This window comes from Polypterus senegalus, unplaced genomic scaffold (genome assembly GCF_016835505.1).
Source record: "Polypterus senegalus isolate Bchr_013 unplaced genomic scaffold, ASM1683550v1 scaffold_1537, whole genome shotgun sequence".
In the NCBI taxonomy this organism is placed as follows: Eukaryota; Metazoa; Chordata; class Cladistia; order Polypteriformes; family Polypteridae; genus Polypterus; species Polypterus senegalus.
The window spans coordinates 58,086-79,653 of record NW_024384206.1 but is presented as its reverse complement, the minus strand read 5'-3'; the positions used below and the strand labels follow the sequence as shown (position 1 = coordinate 79,653).

The window sequence follows — 21,568 nt, the reverse complement described above, 5'->3', positions numbered from 1 at the left end:
GAAAGTTTGTTCAGAGGAGGCGTTCGAAAGATACGCACATTCATAGAGCTATTATTTTAGCCTTTGACTTTGGAGTGCTCAGTGGCGCAACCGGTTAGCGGGTACTTATAGGACAGTGTCTGTGTGTAATGCCGAGGTTGTGAGTTGAACCTCACCTGGAGCAGTTGTCTAAGGCCAGCATGTCTTCTGCTGGTTTTATAAATTCCTGTGGACTGAGGATTTCGCTTGATGATGATGAAGCACACTCTCTGAAGGTTTTCTGGTTTTCTGCCGCTTCTTCTCTAAACTTTGCTTTCACTTTTATTATATGCGTAAGGCTCATTTTGTGATTACTCTCTCGCAAAGTACCTTCAGACACAAAAGTACTGTCGACTGCTCGCTCAAACGTGCCATTTCTGCTGAGGGCGCAGGTGTTTTTTGCAAACGCTGGCACCGCAAGCACTGCACAGTATACCCAGAGAAGCGGATTGTGTGGATGCGTCGCAAGACTAGGTAAGCGTAGCCAGCACGAGATATTGTCCGGAAGGAAATGAGGCTCGCTAAAGTTGCGACTCTGGTGGGACTCGAACCCACAACCTTTGAATCACTGTTCAGTGAAGACTAGAAGTCCAACGCGCTATCCATTGCGCCACAGAGCCAGCGGCGCTAAACGCATCGTGCATTGCAGAAATGCAAAGTAGGACCCATTTTCCTACGAGGGCTAAAATGCAGAATATGTTGATAAGTTTCACAGAGTTGGTTTGCCGATATTTCCATCAGTGACAATCTCCAGTGTATTTCAATGAAACGGGCTTCAACGTCGATCTTCCTTCAGACTTCCGCATAGAAAGAGACACAGAGGAAGGGAATGGAAGCTTTTAACAAGGAGAATATTAAATGTCATTTTAATACTTGAATTTGAGCTTGTGTTTTGAGTGTAAATGACACAATGAGCAAGAAAACATTTCCAGAAGTTACTACAATTTTCTTTCCATATAAAAAATGAAGGCTGAAAACATTAAAAACGAATTCCATCCAGATTGTGAGCTGTAGAAAAAATGATAATGGTAATGAACTTGGTATCTGAATATATTGAAGAAAAACCTGCATTCTGAATATACACAAACAACCGGCGGCTTCCAGTTTTGAGCACCTCCGAGAAAACGTACACACCCCTTGAATAAAATATACACAGGTTGGGGTCCTGGCCATTGCAAAAGTACCTTTTCCATGCATGTTAAATGAAAGTAATAGATAACCGAATTTGGAATGTATTTAGGAAAAGAGAAACAGCGTAGGAAATGCCTAAAAAAATACCAGGCAAAAATACTTGAGTTTTTCAGACATGAATGAATAGCGTGAGCACTTTGTTTTCTCACTAAATAGATATGTGGAATTTTTCCTGCCAACACTTACGAGACACTTCCACTCGTACATCCACAGGAGGTTGACTACAGCTAAAAATCCATAAAATGAAGATTTTAAAAAGTAAACATTTCATTTGCCTTAGATTACAACCAAGATGCTTTCTGCATGGTCTACAGAGAAGCCAACGTGAGTGAGTGATTTATGCCAGAACTGCTTTCAATTGAGATTGTTTTTTTCTTCATGCATTTCATTTTGAATGCGGAGTATGGAATGTAACGATTTACAAAAAACGTTTCTGCCTCGTTGCTGTCTGAAATTTGAATTAAGACAAGTGCTTTCTACGCTGTGAGCTCAAAAATGCATATCAGTCCCTAAGCCGGCTTGAGCAAATTCCAATCAGTGCAGAAGTTAATTTGAGTTTTCAGAGGACGGCGTTCGAAAGATACGCACATTCATAGAGCTATTATTTTAGCCTTTGACTTTGAGTGCTCCAGTGGCGAACCGGTTAGCGCGGTACTTATAGGACAGTGTCTGTGTGTAATGCCGAGGTTGTGAGTTCGAACCTCACCTGGAGCAGCTTGTCTAAGGCCAGCATGTCTTCTGCTGGTTTTATAAATTCCTGTGGACTGAGGATTTCGCTTGATGATGATGAAGCACACTCTCTGAAGGTTTTCTGGTTTTCTGCCGCTTCTTCTCTAAACTTTGCTTTCACTTTTATTATATGCGTAAGGCTCATTTTGTGATTACTCTCTCGCAAAGTACCTTCAGACACAAAAGTACTGTCGACTGCTCGCTCAAACGTGCCATTTCTGCTGAGGGCGCAGGTGTTCTTTGCAAACGCTGGCACCGCAAGCACTGCACAGTATACCCAGAGAAGCGGATTGTGTGGATGCGTCGCAAGACTAGGTAAGCGTAGCCAGCACGAGATATTGTCCGGAAGGAAATGAGGCTCGCTAAAGTTGCGACTCTGGTGGGACTCGAACCACAACCTTTGAATCACTGTTCAGTGAAGACTAGAAGTCCAACGCGCTATCCATTGCGCCACAGAGCCAGCGGCGCTAAACGCATCGTGCATTGCAGAAATGCAAAGTAGGACCCATTTTTCCTACGAGGGCTAAAATGCAGAATATGTTGATAAGTTTCACAGAGTTGGTTTGCCGATATTTCCATCAGTGACAATCTCCAGTGTATTTCAATGAAACGGGCTTCAACGTCGATCTTCCTTCAGACTTCCGCATAGAAAGAGACACAGAGGAAGGGAATGGAAGCTTTTAACAAGGAGAATATTAAATGTCATTTTAATACTTGAATTTGAGCTTGTGTTTTGAGTGTAAATGACACAATGAGCAAGAAAACATTTCCAGAAGTTACTACAATTTTCTTTCCATATAAAAAATGAAGGCTGAAAACATTAAAACGAATTCCATCCAGATTGTGAGCTGTAGAAAAAATGATAATGGTAATGAACTTGGTATCTGAATATATTGAAGAAAAACCTGCATTCTGAATATACACAAACAACCGGCGGCTTCCAGTTTTGAGCACCTCCGGAGAAAAACGTACACACCCTTGAATAAAATATACACAGGTTGGGGTCCTGGCCATTGCAAAAGTACCTTTTCCACGCATGTTAAATGAAAGTAATAGATAACCGAATTTGAACTGTATTTAGGAAAAGAGAAACAGCGTAGGAAATGCCTAAAAATACCAGGAAAAAATACTTGAGTTTTCAGACATGAATGAATAGCGTGAGCACTTTGTTTTCTCACTAAATAGATATGTGGAATTTTTCCTGCCAACACTTACGAGACACTTCCACTCGTACATCCACAGGAGGTTGACTACAGCTAAAAATCCATAAAATGAAGATTTTAAAAGTACACATTTCATTTGCCTTAGATTACAACCAAGATGCTTTCTGCATGGTCTACAGAGAAGCCAACGTGAGTGAGTGATTTATGCCAGAACTGCTTTCAATTGAGATTGTTTTTTTCTTCATGCATTTCATTTTGAATGCGGAGTATGGAATGTAACGATTTACAAAAAACGTTTCTGCCTCGTTGCTGTCTGAAATTTGAATTAAGACAAGTGCTTTCTGCACGCTGTGAGCCTCGAAAAATGCATATCAGTCCCTAAGCCGGCTTGAGCAAATTCCAATCAGTGCAGAAGTTAATTTGAGTTTTCAGAGGACGGCGTTCGAAAGATACGCACATTCATAGAGCTATTATTTTAGCCTTTGACTTTGAGTGCTCCAGTGGCGCAACCGGTTAGCGCGCGTACTTATAGGACAGTGTCTGTGTGTAATGCCGAGGTTGTGAGTTCGAACCTCACCTGGAGCAGCTTGTCTAAGGCCAGCATGTCTTCTGCTGGTTTTATAAATTCCTGTGGACTGAGGATTTCGCTTGATGATGATGAAGCACACTCTCTGAAGGTTGGTTTTCTGCCGCTTCTTCTCTAAACTTTGCTTTCACTTTTATTATATGCGTAATGCTCATTTTGTGATTACTCTCTCGCAAAGTACCTTCAGACACAAAAGTACTGTCGACTGCTCGCTCAAACGTGCCATTTCTGCTGAGGGCGCAGGTGTTCTTTGCAAACGCTGGCACCGCAAGCACTGCACAGTATACCCAGAGAAGCGGATTGTGTGGATGCGTCGCAAGACTAGGTAAGCGTAGCCAGCACGAGATATTGTCCGGAAGGAAATGAGGCTCGCTAAAGTTGCGACTCTGGTGGGACTCGAACCCACAACCTTTGAATCACTGTTCAGTGAAGACTAGAAGTCCAACGCGCTATCCATTGCGCCACAGAGCCAGCGGCGCTAAACGCATCGTGCATTGCAGAAATGCAAAGTAGGACCCATTTTTCCTACGAGGGCTAAAATGCAGAATATGTTGATAAGTTTCACAGAGTTGGTTTGCGATATTTCCATCAGTGACAATCTCCAGTGTATTTCAATGAAACGGGCTTCAACGTCGATCTTCCTTCAGACTTCCGCATAGAAAGAGACACAGAGGAAGGGAATGGAAGCTTTTAACAAGGAGAATATTAAATGTCATTTTAATACTTGAATTTGAGCTTGTGTTTTGAGTGTAAATGACACAATGAGCAAGAAAACATTTCCAGAAGTTACTACAATTTTCTTTCCATATAAAAAATGAAGGCTGAAAACATTAAAAACGAATTCCATCCAGATTGTGAGCTGTAGAAAAAATGATAATGGTAATGAACTTGGTATCTGAATATATTGAAGAAAAACCTGCATTCTGAATATACACAAACAACCGGCGGCTTCCAGTTTTGAGCACCTCCGAGAAAACGTACACACCCCTTGAATAAAATATACACAGGTTGGGGTCCTGGCCATTGCAAAAGTACCTTTTCCACGCATGTTAAATGAAAGTAATAGATAACCGAATTTGGAATGTATTTAGGAAAGAGAAAACAGCTTAGGAAATGCCTAAAAAAATACCAGGAAAAAATACTTGAGTTTTTCAGACATGAATGAATAGCGTGAGCACTTTGTTTTCTCACTAAATAGATATGTGGAATTTTTCCTGCCAACACTTACGAGACACTTCCACTCGTACATCCACAGGAGGTTGACTACAGCTAAAAATCCATAAAATGAAGATTTTAAAAAGTACACATTTCATTTGCCTTAGATTACAACCAAGATGCTTTCTGCATGGTCTACAGAGAAGCCAACGTGAGTGAGTGATTTATGCCAGAACTGCTTTCAATTGAGATTGTTTTTTTCTTCATGCATTTCATTTTGAATGCGGAGTATGGAATGTAACGATTTACAAAAAACGTTTCTGCCTCGTTGCTGTCTGAAATTTGAATTAAGACAAGTGCTTTCTGCACGCTGTGAGCGCTCGAAAAAATGCATATCAGTCCCTAAGCCGGCTTGAGCAAATTCCAATCAGTGCAGAAGTGTAATTTGAGTTTTCAGAGGACGGCGTCGAAAGATACGCACATTCATAGAGCTATTATTTTAGCCTTTGACTTTGGAGTGCTCCAGTGGCGCAACCGGTTAGCGCAGCGTACTTATAGGACAGTGTCTGTGTGTAATGCCGAGGTTGTGAGTTCGAACCTCACCTGGAGCAGCATGTCTTCTGCTGGTTTTATAAATTCCTGTGGACTGAGGATTTCGCTTGATGATGATGAAGCACACTCTCTGAAGGTTTTCTGCCGCTTCTTCTCTAAACTTTGCTTTCACTTTTATTATATGCGTAAGCTCATTTGTGATTACTCTCTCGAAAGTACCTTCAGACACAAAGTACTGTCGACTGCTCGCTCAAACGTGCCATTTCTGCTGAGGCGCAGGTGTTCTTTGCAAACGCTGGCACCGCAAGCACTGCACAGTATACCCAGAGAAGCGGATTGTGTGGATGCGCGCAAGACTAGGTAAGCGTAGCGCACGAGATATTGTCCGAAGGAAATGAGGCTCGCTAAAGTTGCGACTCTGGTGGGACTCGAACCCACAACCTTTGAATCACTGTTCAGTGAAGACTAGAAGTCCAACGCGCTATCCATTGCGCCACAGAGCCAGCGGCGCTAAACGCATCGTGCATTGCAGAAATGCAAAGTAGGACCCATTTTTCCTACGAGGGCTAAAATGCAGAATATGTTGATAAGTTTCACAGAGTTGGTTTGCCGATATTTCCATCAGTGACAATCTCCAGTGTATTTCAATGAAACGGGCTTCAACGTCGATCTTCCTTCAGACTTCCGCATAGAAAGAGACACAGAGGAAGGGAATGGAAGCTTTAACAAGGAGAATATTAAATGTCATTTTAATACTTGAATTTGAGCTTGTGTTTTGAGTGTAAATGACACAATGAGCAAGAAAACATTTCCAGAAGTTACTACAATTTTCTTTCCATATAAAAAATGAAGGCTGAAAACATTAAAAACGAATTCCATCCAGATTGTAGAGCTGTAGAAAAATGATAATGGTAATGAACTTGGTATCTGAATATATTGAAGAAAAACCTGCATTCTGAATATACACAAACAACCGGCGTGCTTCCAGTTTTGAGCACCTCCGGAGAAAACGTACACACCCCTTGAATAAAATATACACAGGTTGGGGTCCTGGCCATTGCAAAAGTACCTTTTCCATGCATGTTAAATGAAAGTAATAGATAACCTGAATTTGGAATGTATTTAGGAAAAGAGAAAACAGCGTAGGAAATGCCTAAAAAAATACCAGGAAAAAATACTTGAGTTTTTCAGACATGAATGAATAGCGTGAGCACTTTGTTTTCTCACTAAATAGATATGTGGAATTTTTCCTGCCAACACTTACGAGACACTTCCACTCGTACATCCACAGGAGGTTGACTACAGCTAAAATCCATAAAATGAAGATTTTAAAAAGTACACATTTCATTTGCCTTAGATTACAACCAAGATGCTTTCTGCATGGTCTACAGAGAAGCCAACGTGAGTGAGTGATTTATGCCAGAACTGCTTTCAATTGAGATTGTTTTTTTCTTCATGCATTTCATTTTGAATGCGGAGTATGGAATGTAACGATTTACAAAAAACGTTTCTGCCTCGTTGCTGTCTGAAATTTGAATTAAGACAAGTGCTTTCTGCACGCTGTAGCTCGAAAAATGCATATCAGTCCCTAAGCCGGCTTGAGCAAATTCCAATCAGTGCAGAAGTTTAATTTGAGTTTTCAGAGGACGGCGTTCGAAAGATACGCACATTCATAGAGCTATTATTTTAGCCTTTGACTTTGGAGTGCTCCAGTGGCGAACCGGTTAGCGCGGTACTTATAGGACAGTGTCTGTGTGTAATGCCGAGGTTGTGAGTTCGAACCTCACCTGGAGCAGCTTGTCTAAGGCCAGCATGTCTTCTGCTGGTTTTATAAATTCCTGTGGACTGAGGATTTCGCTTGATGATGATGAAGCACACTCTCTGAAGGTTTTCTGCCGCTTCTTCTCTAAACTTTGCTTTCACTTTTATTATATGCGTAAGGCTCATTTTGTGATTACTCTCTCTAAGGTACCTTCAGACACAAAAGTACTGTCGACTGCTCGCTCAAACGTGCCATTTCTGCTGAGGGCGCAGGTGTTCTTTGCAAACGCTGGCACCGCAAGCACTGCACAGTATACCCAGAGAAGCGGATTGTGTGGATGCGTCGCAAGACTAGGTAAGCGTAGCCAGCACGAGATATTGTCCGGAAGGAAATGAGGCTCGCTAAAGTTGCGACTCTGGTGGGACTCGAACCCACAACCTTTGAATCACTGTTCAGTGAAGACTAGAAGTCCAACGCGCTATCCATTGCGCCACAGAGCCAGCGGCGCTAAACGCTCGTGCATTGCAGAAATGCAAAGTAGGACCCATTTTTCCCTACGAGGGCTAAAATGCAGAATATGTTGATAAGTTTCACAGAGTTGGTTTGCCGATATTTCCATCAGTGACAATCTCCAGTGTATTTCAATGAAACGGGCTTCAACGTCGATCTTCCTTCAGACTTCCGCTAGAAAGAGACACAGAGGAAGGGAATGGAAGCTTTTAACAAGGAGAATATTAAATGTCATTTTAATACTTGAATTTGAGCTTGTGTTTTGAGTGTAAATGACACAATGAGCAAGAAAACATTTCCAGAAGTTACTACAATTTTCTTTCCATATAAAAAATGAAGGCTGAAAACATTAAAACGAATTCCATCCAGATTGTGAGCTGTAGAAAAAATGATAATGGTAATGAACTTGGTATCTGAATATATTGAAGAAAAACCTGCATTCTGAATATACACAAACAACCGCGGCTTCCAGTTTTGAGCACCTCCGGAGAAAACGTACACACCCCTTGAATAAAATATACACAGGTTGGGGTCCTGGCCATTGCAAAAGTACCTTTTCCATGCATGTTAAATGAAAGTAATAGATAACCGAATTTGAATGTATTTAGGAAAGAGAAAACAGCGTAGGAAATGCCTAAAAATACCAGGAAAAATACTTGAGTTTTCAGACATGAATGAATAGCGTGAGCACTTTGTTTTCTCACTAAATAGATATGTGGAATTTTTCCTGCCAACACTTACGAGACACTTCCACTCGTACATCCACAGGAGGTTGACTACAGCTAAAAATCCATAAAATGAAGATTTTAAAAAGTACACATTTCATTTGCCTTAGATTACAACCAAGATGCTTTCTGCATGGTCTACAGAGAAGCCAACGTGAGTGAGTGATTTATGCCAGAACTGCTTTCAATTGAGATTGTTTTTTTCTTCATGCATTTCATTTTGAATGCGGAGTATGGAATGTAACGATTTACAAAAAACGTTTCTGCCTCGTTGCTGTCTGAAATTTGAATTAAGACAAGTGCTTTCTGCACGCTGTGAGCCTCGAAAAAATGCATATCAGTCCCTAAGCCGGCTTGAGCAAATTCCAATCAGTGCAGAAGTTAATTTGAGTTTTCAGAGGGACGGCGTTCGAAAGATACGCACATTCATAGAGCTATTATTTTAGCCTTTGACTTTGGAGTGCTCCAGTGGCGCAACCGGTTAGCGCGGTACTTATAGGACAGTGTCTGTGTGTAATGCCGAGGTTGTGAGTTCGAACCTCACCTGGAGCAGCTTGTCTAAGGCCAGCATGTCTTCTGCTGGTTTTATAAATTCCTGTGGACTGAGGATTTCGCTTGATGATGATGAAGCACACTCTCTGAAGGTTTTTTTTCTGCCCTTCTTCTCTAAACTTTTTTTCATTTTTTATTATATGCGTAAGCTCATTTGTGATTACTCTCTGAAAAGACCTTCAACACAAAAGTACTTCGACTGCTCGCTCAAACTCCCATTTCTGCTGAGGGCGGGTTTTGAAAACCTTCCCGGCACTCCCAAATCCCAGAGGCGGATTGTGGGATGGTCGCAAGCGGATAGCCACCGAGATATTTTCCGGAAAGGTGGGGGCTCCTAAAGTTGAACTGGTGGGACTCGACCCACAACCTTTGAATCACTGTTCGTGAAGACTAGAAATCCCAACCCCTATCCCTTCCCACAGGGGCGTAAACGCATTTCATTGCAAAAAAAAGTGGACCCATTTTTTCCCCGAGGGCAAAATGCAAAAATATGTTATAAGTTTCACAAAGGGTTTGGTTGCCGATATTTCCATCAGTGACAATCTCCAGTGTATTTCAATGAAACGGGCTTCAACGTCGATCTTCCTTCAGACTTCCGCATAGAAAGAGACACAGAGGAAGGGAATGGAAGCTTTTAACAAGGAGAATATTAAATGTCATTTTAATACTTGAATTTGAGCTTGTGTTTTGAGTGTAAATGACACAATGAGCAAGAAAACATTTCCAGAAGTTACTACAATTTTCTTTCCATATAAAAATGAAGGCTGAAAACATTAAAACGAATTCCATCCAGATTGTGAGCTGTAGAAAAAATGATAATGGTAATGAACTTGGTATCTGAATATATTGAAGAAAAACCTGCATTCTGAATATACACAAACAACCGGCGGCTTCCAGTTTTGAGCACCTCCGGAGAAAGCTACACACCCTTGAATAAAATATACACAGGTTGGGGTCCTGGCCATTGCAAAAGTACCTTTTCCATGCATGTTAAATGAAAGTAATAGATAACCGAATTTGGAAATGTATTTAGGAAAAGAAAACAGCGTAGGAAATGCCTAAAAAATACAAGGAAAAAATACTTGAGGTTTTCAGACATGAATGAATAGCGTGAGCACTTTGTTTTCTCACTAAATAGATATGTGGAATTTTTCCTGCCAACACTTACGAGACACTTCCACTCGTACATCCACAGGAGGTTGACTACAGCTAAAAATCCATAAAATGAAGATTTTAAAAAGTACACATTTCATTTGCCTTAGATTACAACCAAGATGCTTTCTGCATGGTCTACAGAGAAGCCAACGTGAGTGAGTGATTTATGCCAGAACTGCTTTCAATTGAGATTGTTTTTTCTTCATGCATTTCATTTTGAATGCGGAGTATGGAATGTAACGATTTACAAAAAACGTTTCTGCCTCGTTGCTGTCTGAAATTTGAATTAAGACAAGTGCTTTCTGCACGCTGTGAGCGCTCGAAAAATGCATATCAGTCCCTAAGCCGTTGAGCAAATTCCAATCAGTGCAGAAGTTAATTTGAGTTTTCAGAGGACGGCGTTCGAAAGATACGCACATTCATAGAGCTATTATTTTAGCCTTTGACTTTGGAGTGCTCCAGTGGCGCAACCGGTTAGCGCGGTACTTATAGGACAGTGTCTGTGTGTAATGCGAGGTTGTGAGTTCGAACCTCACCTGGAGCAGCTTGTCTAAGGCCAGCATGTCTTCTGCTGGTTTTATAAATTCCTGTGGACTGAGGATTTCGCTTGATGATGATGAAGCACACTCTCTGAAGGTTTTCTGCCGCTTCTTCTCTAAACTTTGCTTTCACTTTTATTATATGCGTAATGCTCATTTTGTGATTACTCTCTCAAAGTACCTTCAGACACAAAAGTACTGTCGACTGCTCGCTCAAACGTGCCATTTCTGCTGAGGGCGCAGGTGTTCTTTGCAAACGCTGGCACCGCAAGCACTGCACAGTATACCCAGAGAAGCGGATTGTGTGGATGCGTCGCAAGACTAGGTAAGCGTAGCCAGCACGAGATATTGTCCGGAAGGAAATGAGGCTCGCTAAAGTTGCGACTCTGGTGGGACTCGAACCCACAACCTTTGAATCACTGTTCAGTGAAGACTAGAAGTCCAACGCGCTATCCATTGCGCCACAGAGCCACAGGCGCTAAACGCATCGTGCATTGCAGAAATGCAAAGTAGGACCCATTTTCCTACGAGGGCTAAAATGCAGAATATGTTGATAAGTTTCACAGAGTTGGTTTGCCGATATTTCCATCAGTGACAATCTCCAGTGTATTTCAATGAAACGGGCTTCAACGTCGATCTTCCTTCAGACTTCCGCATAGAAAGAGACACAGAGGAAGGGAATGGAAGATTTTAACAAGGAGAATATTAAATGTCATTTTAATACTTGAATTTGAGCTTGTGTTTTGAGTGTAAATGACACAATGAGCAAGAAAACATTTCCAGAAGTTACTACAATTTTCTTTCCATATAAAAATGAAGGCTGAAAACATTAAAAACGAATTCCATCCAGATTGTGAGCTGTAGAAAAAATGATAATGGTAATGAACTTGGTATCTGAATATATTGAAGAAAAACCTGCATTCTGAATATACACAAACAACCGGCGGCTTCAGTTTTGAGCACCTCCGGAGAAAACGTACACACCCCTTGAATAAAATATACACAGGTTGGGGTCCTGGCCATTGCAAAAGTACCTTTTCCACGCATGTTAAATGAAAGTAATAGATAACCGAATTTGAACTGTATTTAGGAAAAGAGAAAACAGCGTAGGAAATGCCTAAAAAAATACCAGGAAAAATACTTGAGTTTTCAGACATGAATGAATAGCGTGAGCACTTTGTTTTCTCACTAAATAGATATGTGGAATTTTTCCTGCCAACACTTACGAGACACTTCCACTCGTACATCCACAGGAGGTTGACTACAGCTAAAAATCCATAAAATGAAGATTTTAAAAAGTACACATTTCATTTGCCTTAGATTACAACCAAGATGCTTTCTGCATGGTCTACAGAGAAGCCAACGTGAGTGAGTGATTTATGCCAGAACTGCTTTCAATTGAGATTGTTTTTTCTTCATGCATTTCATTTTGAATGCGGAGTATGGAATGTAACGATTTACAAAAACGTTTCTGCCTCGGTGCTGTCTAAAATTTGAATTAAGACAAGTGCTTTCTCGCTTGAGCCTCGAAAAATGCATATCAGTCCCTAACCCGGCGAGGCAAATTCCAATCAGTGCAAAGTTTAATTTGAGTTTTCAGAGGACGCGTTCGAAGATACGAAATTCATAGAGCTATTATTTTAGCCTTTGACTTTAGTGCTCAGTGGCGAAACCCGTTGCGCGTACTAAGGACAGTGTCTGTGTGGTAATGCCGAGGTTGTGAGTTGAACCTCCCCCTGGACGCAGCTTGTCTCAAGGCCAGCATGTCTTCTGCTGGTTTTATAAATTCCGTGGACTGAGGATTTCGGCTTGATGATGATGAAGCACACTCTCTGAAGGTTTTCTGCTCGCTTCTCTAAACTTTGCTTTCACTTTTATTATATCGTAAGCTCATTTGTGATTACTCTCTCTAAAACCTTCAGACACAAAAGTACTGTCGACTGCTCGCTCAAACGTGCCATTTCTGCTGAGGGCAGGTGTTCTTTTAAACGCTGGCACCGCAAGCACTGCACAGTATACCCAGAGAAGCGGATTGTGGGATGCGTCGCAAGACTAGGTAAGCGAGCCAGCACGAGATATTGCCCGGAAAGGGAAATGAGGCTCGCTAAAGTTGCGACTCTGGTACCAACCCACAACCTTTGAATCACTGTTCAGTGAAGACTAGAAGTCACAGCTATCCATTGCGCCACAGAGCCAGGCACTAAACGCATCTGCTTGCAGAAATGAAAAGTAGGACCCATTTTTCCTACGAGGGCTAAAATCAGAATATGTTGATAAGTTTCCAGAGTTGGTTTGCCGATATTTCCATCAGTGACAATCTCAGTGTATTTCAATGAAACGGGCTTCAACGTCGATCTTCCTTCAGACTTCCGCATAGAAAGAACACAGAGGAAGGAATGGAAGCTTTTAACAGGAGAATATTAAATGTCATTTAATACTTGAATTTGAGCTTGTGTTTTGAAAATGCACAATAGAAGAAAACATTTCCAAAGTTACTACAATTTTCTTTCCATATAAAAATGAAGGCTGAAAACATTAAAACGAATTCCATCCAGATTGTGAGCTGTAGAAAAATGATAATGGTAATGAACTTGGTATCTGAATATATTGAAGAAAAACCTGCATTCTGAATATACACAAACAACGGCGGCTTCCAGTTTTGAGCACCTCCGGAGAAAAGCGTACACACCCTTGAATAAAATATACACAGGTTGGGGTCCTGGCCATTGCAAAAGTACCTTTTCCATGCATGTTAAATGAAAGTAATAGATAACCGAATTTGGAATGTATTTAGGAAAAGAGAAAACAGCGTAGGAAATGCCTAAAAAATACCAGGAAAAATACTTGAGTTTTCAGACATGAATGAATAGCGTGAGCACTTTGTTTTCTCACTAAATAGATATGTGGAATTTTTCCTGCCAACACTTACGAGACATTTCCCACTCGTACATCCACAGGAGGTTGACTACAGCTAAAATCCATAAAATGAAGATTTTAAAAAGTACACATTTCATTTGCCTTAGATTACAACCAAGATGCTTTCTGCATGGTCTACAGAGAAGCCAACGTGAGTGAGTGATTTATGCCAGAACTGCTTTCAATTGAGATTTTTTTTTCTTCATGCATTTCATTTTTGAATGCGGAGTATGGAATGTAACGATTTACAAAAACGTTTCTGCCTCGTTGCTGTCTGAAATTTGAATTAAGACAAGTGCTTCTGCACGCTGTGAGCACTCGAAAAAATGCATATCAGTCCCTAAGCCGGCTTGAGCAAATTCCAATCAGTGCAGAAGTGTAATTTGAGTTTTCAGAGGACGGCGTTCGAAAGATACGCACATTCATAGAGCTATTATTTTAGCCTTTGACTTTGGAGTGCTCCAGTGGCGCAACCGGTTAGCGTGCGGTACTTATAGGACAGTGTCTGTGTGTAATGCCGAGGTTGTGAGTTTGAACCTCACCTGGAGCAGCTTGTCTAAGGCCAGCATGTCTTCTGCTGGTTTTATAAATTCCTGTGGACTGAGGATTTCGCTTGATGATGATGAAGCACACCTCTGAAGGTTTTCTGTTTTCCCCGCTTCTTCTCTAAACTTTGCTTCACTTTTATTATATGCTAAGCCTCATTTTGTGATTACTCTCGCAGTACCTTCAGACACAAAAGTACTGTCGACTGCTCGCCAAACGTGCCATTTCTGCTGAGGGCGCAGGTGTTCTTTGCAAACGCTGGCACCGCAAGCACTGCACAGTATACCCAGAGAAGCGGATTGTGTGGATGCGTCGCAAGACTAGGTAAGCGTAGCCAGCACGAGATATTGTCCGGAAGGAAATGAGGCTCGCTAAAGTTGCACTCTGGTGGACTCGAACCCACAACCTTGAATCACTGTTCAGTGAAGACTAGAAGTCCAACGCGCTATCCATTGCGCCACAGAGCCCAGGCGCTAAACGCATCGTGCATTGCAGAAATGCAAAGTAGGACCCATTTTTCCTACGAGGGCTAAAATGCAGAATATGTTGATAAGTTTCACAGAGTTGGTTTGCCGATATTTCCATCAGTGACAATCTCCAGTGTATTTCAATGAAACGGGCTTCAACGTCGATCTTCCTTCAGACTTCCGCATAGAAAGAGACACAGAGGAAGGGAATGGAAGCTTTTAACAAGGAGAATATTAAATGTCATTTAATACTTGAATTTGAGCTTGTGTTTTGAGTGTAAATGACACAATGAGCAAGAAAACATTTCCAGAAGTTACTACAATTTTCTTTCCATATAAAAATGAAGGCTAGAAAACATTAAAAACGAATTCCATCCAGATTGTGAGCTGTAGAAAAAATGATAATGGTAATGAACTTGGTATCTGAATATATTGAAGAAAAACCTGCATTCTGAATATACACAAACAACCGGCGGCTTCCAGTTTTGAGCACCTCGAGAAAACGATACACACCCTTGAATAAAATATACACAGGTTGGGGTCCTGGCCATTGCAAAAGTACCTTTTCCACGCATGTTAAATGAAAGTAATAGATAACCGAATTTGGAATGTATTTAGGAAAAGAGAAACAGCGTAGGAAATGCCTAAAAAATACCAGGAAAAATACTTGAGTTTTCAGACATGAATGAATAGCGTGAGCACTTTGTTTTCTCACTAAATAGATATGTGGAATTTTTCCTGCCAACACTTACAGACACTTCCACTCGTACATCCACAGGAGGTTGACTACAGCTAAAATCCATAAAATGAAGATTTTAAAAAGTACACATTTCATTTGCCTTAGATTACAACCAAGATGCTTTCTGCATGGTCTACAGAGAAGCCAACGTGAGTGAGTGATTTATGCCAGAACTGCTTTCAATTGAGATTGTTTTTTTCTTCATGCATTTCATTTTGAATGCGGAGTATGGAATGTAACGATTTACAAAAAACGTTTCTGCCTCGTTGCTGTCTGAAATTTGAATTAAGACAGGTGCTTTCTGCGCTGAGCTCGAAAAATGCATATCAGTCCCTAAGCCGGCTTGAGCAAATTCCAATCAGTGCAGAAGTTTAATTTGAGTTTTCAGAGGACGGCGTTCGAAAGATACGCACATTCATAGAGCTATTATTTTAGCCTTTGACTTTGAGTGCTCCAGTGGCGCAACCGGTTAGCGCCGGTACTTATAGGACAGTGTCTGTGTGTAATGCCGAGGTTGTGAGTTCGAACCTCACCTGGAGCAGCTTGTCTAAGGCCAGCATGTCTTCTGCTGGTTTTATAAATTCCTGTGGACTGAGGATTTCGCTTGATGATGATGAAGCACACCTCTGAAGGTTTTCTGGTTTCTGCCGCTTCTTCTCTAAACTTTGCTTTCACTTTTATTATATGCGTAAGGCTCATTTTGTGATTACTCTCTCGCAAAGTACCTTCAGACACAAAAGTACTGTCGACTGCTCGCTCAAACGTGCCATTTCTGCTGAGGGCGCAGGTGTTCTTTGCAAACGCTGGCACCGCAAGCACTGCACAGTATACCCAGAGAAGCGGATTGTGTGGATGCGCGCAAGACTAGGTAAGCGTAGCCAGCACGAGATATTGTCCGGAAGGAAATGAGGCTCAGCTAAAGTTGCGACTCTGGTGGACTCGAACCCACAACCTTTGAATCACTGTTCAGTGAAGACTAGAAGTCCAACGCGTATCCATTGCGCACCAGAGCCAGCGGCGCTAAACGCATCGTGCATTGCAGAAATGCAAAGTAGGACCCATTTTTCCTACGAGGGCTAAAATGCAGAATATGTTGATAAGTTTCACAGAGTTGGTTTGCTGATATTTCCATCAGTGACAATCTCCAGTGTATTTCAATGAAACGGGCTTCAACGTCGATCTTCCTTCAGACTTCCGCATAGAAAGAGACACAGAGGAAGGGAATGGAAGCTTTAACAAGGGGAATATTAAATGTCATTTAATACTTGAATTTGAGCTTGTGTTTTGAGTGTAAATGACACAATGAGCAAGAAAACATTTCCAAAGTTACTACAATTTCTTTCCATATAAAAATGAAGGCTGAAAACATTAAAACGAATTCCATCCAGATTGTGACTGTAGAAAAATGATAATGGTAATGAACTTGGTATCTGATATATTGAAGAAAAGGGGAAAACCCCTTTTTAGAAAAAAAGGGGGTCCCCCAACGCGGGGGGGTTTTTTTTTTTTTTTTTTTTTTTTTTTTTTTTTTTTTTTTTTTTTTTTTTTTTTTTTTTTTTTTTTTTTTTTTTTTTTTTTTTTTTTTTTTTTTTTTTTTTTTTTTTTTTTTTTTTTTTATTTTTCCATTTTTGCCCCCGCCCCCCCCCAAGACCCCCCAAAAAAAAAAAAACCGGGGCGGGTTTTTTTTTTAAAAACGGAAAAAAAATTTCGAAAAATTTTTTTTGGGCCAAAAAAAAAGAAAAAAAGGGGGCAAAAAGGTAGGGAAAACCCCCAAAAATTTTTTCCCCCCACGTTTTTTTTTTTTTTTTTTTTTTTTTTTTTTTTTTTTTTTTTTTTTTTTTTTTTTTTTTTTTTTTTTTTTTTTTTTTTTTTTTTTTTTTTTTTTTTTTTTTTTTTTTTTTTTTTTTTTTTTTTTTTTTTTTTTTTTTTTTTTTTTTTTTTTTTTTTTTTTTTTTTTTTTTTTTTTTTTTTTTTTTTTTTTTTTTTTTTTTTTTTTTTTTTTTTTTTTTTTTTTTTTTTTTTTTTTTTTTTTTTTTTTTTTTTTTTTTTTTTTTTTTTTTTTTTTTTTTTTTTTTTTTTTTTTTTTTTTTTTTTTTTTTTTTTTTTTTTTTTTTTTTTTTTTTTTTTTTTTTTTTTTTTTTTTTTTAAAAAAAAAAAAAAAAAAAAAAAAAAAAAAAAAAAAAAAAAAAAAAAAAAAAAAAAAAAAAAAAAAAAAAAAAAAAAAAAAAAAAAAAAAAAAAAAAAAAAAAAAAAAAAAAAAAAAAAAAAAAAAAAAAAAAAAAAAAAAAAAAAAAAAAAAAAAAAAAAAAAAAAAAAAAAAAAAAAAAAAAAAAAAAAAAAAAAAAAAAAAAAAAAAAAAAAAAAAAAAAAAAAAAAAAAAAAAAAAAAAAAAAAAAAAAAAAAAAAAAAAAAAAAAAAAAAAAAAACGATTTTACTATCCTGTTCCCGTTCTCGCTTTAAAATTTGTACTGGTTTTTAAGTATGGCCCTCTAAGGTTTCGTTTCTGGCTCTCTAATTGCATTTTATTAGGTATGTTTTTTCCTCCAAATTTAAAAAAAGATGGGGGTTTAAAGGCATTTGCTTGAGGGGGTTTTTCCAAAGACGGCACGCACGCCAAATTTTGAGGCCAAAGAATTAGCCCCCGGGAATGTGAAAAAGGGCAAATTTTGGTACAAAAATTAATTTGTTGGAATAAGTAAACCTATCCTTCCAACCACGTGTCTTGCAGAAATCCGGAGGTTTTTCCGGGGCTAAAAGAGAATTTAAAGTTTCACAGAGTTGGTTTGCGATATTTCCATCAGTGACAACTCCAGTGATTTCAATGAAACGGCTTCACGCGATCTTCCTTCAGATTTCCTAAAAGAGACACAGAGGAAGGAATGGAAGCTTTTAACAGAGAATATTAAAATTCATTTTAATACTTGAATTTGAGCTTGTGTTTTGAGTGTAAATGACACAATGAGCAAGAAAACATTTCCAGAAGTTACTAAATTTTCTTCCATATATAAAAATGAAGGTGAAAACATTAAACCAATTCCATCAGATTGTGAGCTTTTGAAAAATGATAATGGTAATGAACTTGGATCTGAATATATTGAAAGAAAACCTGCATTCTGAAAAATAACAAACAACCGGCTTCAGTTTGAGCACCTCGGAAAAAACGTACACACCCTTAATAAAATATACACAGGTTGGGCCTGGCCATTCAAAATACCTTTTCCACGCATGTTAAATGAAGTAATAGATAACCAAATTTTGGGAATGTATTTGGGAAAAAGAAAACAGCGGAAATGCCTAAAAATACAGAAAAATACTTGAGTTTTCGAAGAATGAATAGCGTGAGATTTTGTTTCTCACTAAATAGATATGTGGAATTTTTTCCTGCCAACACTTACGAGACACTTCCACTCGACATCCACAGGAGGTTGACTACAGCTAAAAATCCATAAAATGAAGATTTTAAAAAGTACACATTTCATTTGCCTTAGATTACAACCAAGATGCTTTCTGCATGGTCTACAGAGAAGCCAACGTGATAGTGATTTCAGGAACTGCTTTCAATTGAGATTGTTTTTCTTCATGCATTTCATTTAACGGAGGGAATGTTTAAAAACGTTTCTGCCTCGTTGTGCTGAAATTTGAATTAAGACAAGTGCTTTCTACCCCTGTAGCCAAAATCATATCAGTCCTAACGCTTGAGCAAATTCCAATCAGTGCAGAAGTGAAATTTTGATTTTTCCCAGAGGACGCGTGAAAGATCGCAATTCTAGAGTATTATTTTAGCTGACTTTGGAGGCTCCATGTGAACCCGTTGCGCGGACTTATGGACAGTGTCTGTGTGTAATGCCGGGTTGTGAGTTCGAACTCACCTGGGCAGCTGCAAGGCCACATGTCTTCTGCTGGTTTTATAAATTCTGTGGACTAGGATTTCGCTGATGATGATGAGAACACTCTCTGAAGGTTTTCTGCCGCTTTTTTTAAACTTTGCTTTCACTTTTATTAATATGAATGCTTTTTGGATTACTCTCTCAAAGTACCTTCAAAACACAAAAGTACTCACTGCCGCTCAAAGCGGCATTTCTGCTGAGGCGCAGGTGTTCTTTAACCTTCACAAAGCCTGCACAGTATACCCAGAGAAGCGGATTGTGTGGATGCGCAAGATAGGTAGGAGCCACCCCAGATATTGTCCAAAGGAAATGAGGCTCGCTAAAGTTGACTCTGTGGGACTCGAACCCACAACTTGAATCATGTTCAGTGAAGATAGAAGCCCAAACGGCTATCCATTGCGCCACAGAGCCAGGGCCAAAACAACGCGGCATTGCAGAAATGCAGTAGGACCATTTTCCTACAGGCTAAAATGCAGAATATGTGATAAGTTTCACAGAGTTGGTTTGCCGATATTTCCACAGTGACAATCTCCAGTGTATTTCAATAAAACGGGTTCAGCCATCTTCCTTCAGACTTCAAGAAAAAATTTAAGAGGAAGGGAAGGGAAGCTTTTAACAAGGAGAATATTAAATGTCATTTAATAGAATTGAGCTTGTGTTTTGAGTGTAAATGACAAATGAGCAAGAAACATTTAGAAGTTATACAATTTTCTTCCTATAAAATGAAGGCTGAAAACATTAAAAACAATTCCATCCAGATTGTGAGCTGTAGAAAAATGATAATGGTAAGAATTGTATTGAATATATTGAAGAAAAACCTGCATTCTGAATATACACAAACAACCGGCGGCTTCCAGTTTGTACCTCGGAGAAAAGTTACACCCTTTTGAAAAAAAATATACACAGGTTGGGTCATAAGAATCTTTTCCGTATGTAAATTTAAAAGTAATAGATAACTAATTTGGAATGTATTTAGGAAAAGAGAAAAATAGAAACCCTTTAAAAAATACCAGGAAAAATACTTGAGTTTTTCAGACATGAATGAATAGCGTGAGCATTTTGTTTTCTCACAAATAGATATGTGGAATTTTTCCTCCCAACACTTACGGACACTTCCACTCATATCCACAGGAGGTTGACTACAGCTAAAATCCATAAATGAAGATTTTAAAAGTACTTTTCCCATTTGCTTAGATTAAACCAAGATGCTTTCTGCATGGTCTACAAAAGAAGCCAACAGGTGAGTGATTTATCCCAGAACTGCTTTCAATTGAGATTGTTTTTTCTTCATGCATTTCATTTTGAATGGGAGTATGGAATGTAACGTTAAAAAACGCTTTCTGCCTCGTTGTCTGAAATTTGAATTAAGACAAGTTTCTTTTAAGCCAGCCAAAAAATGCATATCAGTCCCTAAAGCCGGCTTGGCAAATTCCAATCAGTGCAGAAGTTAATTTGAGTTTTCGAGGACGGCCTAAAGATAGCACATTCATAGACTATTATTTAGCCTTTGACTTTGAGGCTCCTGGGCAACCGTTGCGCCGGTACTTATAGGACAGTGTCGTGGTAATGGGGGTTTGGAGTTAAACCCTCACCTGGAGCAGTGGGGCCAGCATGTCTTCGGGTTGGTTTTATAAATTCCTGGGGACTGAGGATTTCGTTTGATGAGTGAAGCACACTTCTAAGGTTTTCGCGCTTCTTTTTAAACTTTTTTCTTTTTATTATATGCTTAATCCCTATTTTGGATTACTCTCGAAAGTACCTCAGAACAAAAGTACTGTTCAGCTTCCTCAAAGGGCCCCATTTCTGCTGAGGCGCAGGTTTTTTAAACGTGGCCCCGCAAGCACTGAGTATACCCGAGAAGCGGATTTGGGGATGCGCCGAAATAGGTAACCCGTACCCAAACCCAGATATTGTCCGAAGGAAATGAGGCCGTTTAAAGTTGCGACTCTGGGGGGCAAACCCCTACCTTTGAATCACTGTTCAGTGAAGATAAAAATCCAACGCTTATCATTGCGCCAAGAGCCAGCGGGCAAACGATCGCATTGCAGAAATGCAAAGTAGGACCATTTTCCTTAGGGCTAAAATGGAATATGTTGATAAGTTTCACAGGATTTTTCCCGAATTTCACTCAGTGACAATCTCCAGTGTATTTCAATGAAGGTTTCAAGCTGATCTTCCTTCAGACTTCCGCATAGAAAGAACACGAGGAAGGAATGGAAGCTTTTAACAAAGAATATTTAAATGTCATTTTAATACTTAATTGAGCTTGTGTTTTGAGTGTAAATGACAAATGACAAAAAAAACTTTTCCCAAGTTACTACAATTTTCTTTCCATATAAAAAATGAAGGCTGAAAAACATTAAAACAATTCCATCC

The 21,568-nt window shown here is 39.3% G+C and overlaps 10 non-coding genes across 10 annotated transcripts; 4 read left to right on the top strand and 6 right to left on the bottom strand.

The window, feature by feature from the left end:
- Nucleotides 1-548: 548 nt before the first annotated feature.
- Nucleotides 549-638, bottom strand: trnar-ucu. The gene is given in 2 exon segments: nt 549-584; nt 602-638. It is a non-coding gene; the product is annotated as a tRNA-Arg (tRNA).
- Nucleotides 639-2,309: 1,671 nt separating this feature from the next.
- On the bottom strand, nt 2,310-2,398 carry trnar-ucu. Its single transcript is given in 2 exon segments — nt 2,310-2,344; nt 2,362-2,398. It is a non-coding gene; the product is annotated as a tRNA-Arg (tRNA).
- Nucleotides 2,399-3,595: 1,197 nt separating this feature from the next.
- trnai-uau lies at nt 3,596-3,686 on the top strand. The gene is given in 2 exon segments: nt 3,596-3,632; nt 3,651-3,686. It is a non-coding gene; the product is annotated as a tRNA-Ile (tRNA).
- Nucleotides 3,687-4,068: 382 nt separating this feature from the next.
- Nucleotides 4,069-4,158, bottom strand: trnar-ucu. The gene is given in 2 exon segments: nt 4,069-4,104; nt 4,122-4,158. It is a non-coding gene; the product is annotated as a tRNA-Arg (tRNA).
- Nucleotides 4,159-5,807: 1,649 nt separating this feature from the next.
- trnar-ucu lies at nt 5,808-5,897 on the bottom strand. Its single transcript is given in 2 exon segments — nt 5,808-5,843; nt 5,861-5,897. It is a non-coding gene; the product is annotated as a tRNA-Arg (tRNA).
- A 1,669-nt stretch (nt 5,898-7,566) lies between these two features.
- On the bottom strand, nt 7,567-7,656 carry trnar-ucu. The gene is given in 2 exon segments: nt 7,567-7,602; nt 7,620-7,656. It is a non-coding gene; the product is annotated as a tRNA-Arg (tRNA).
- A 1,197-nt stretch (nt 7,657-8,853) lies between these two features.
- On the top strand, nt 8,854-8,943 carry trnai-uau. Its single transcript is given in 2 exon segments — nt 8,854-8,889; nt 8,908-8,943. It is a non-coding gene; the product is annotated as a tRNA-Ile (tRNA).
- Nucleotides 8,944-11,018: 2,075 nt separating this feature from the next.
- Nucleotides 11,019-11,108, bottom strand: trnar-ucu. Its single transcript is given in 2 exon segments — nt 11,019-11,054; nt 11,072-11,108. It is a non-coding gene; the product is annotated as a tRNA-Arg (tRNA).
- A 2,903-nt stretch (nt 11,109-14,011) lies between these two features.
- Nucleotides 14,012-14,103, top strand: trnai-uau. Its single transcript is given in 2 exon segments — nt 14,012-14,049; nt 14,068-14,103. It is a non-coding gene; the product is annotated as a tRNA-Ile (tRNA).
- Nucleotides 14,104-15,755: 1,652 nt separating this feature from the next.
- trnai-uau lies at nt 15,756-15,846 on the top strand. Its single transcript is given in 2 exon segments — nt 15,756-15,792; nt 15,811-15,846. It is a non-coding gene; the product is annotated as a tRNA-Ile (tRNA).
- The last annotated feature ends 5,722 nt before the right edge of the window (nt 15,847-21,568 follow it).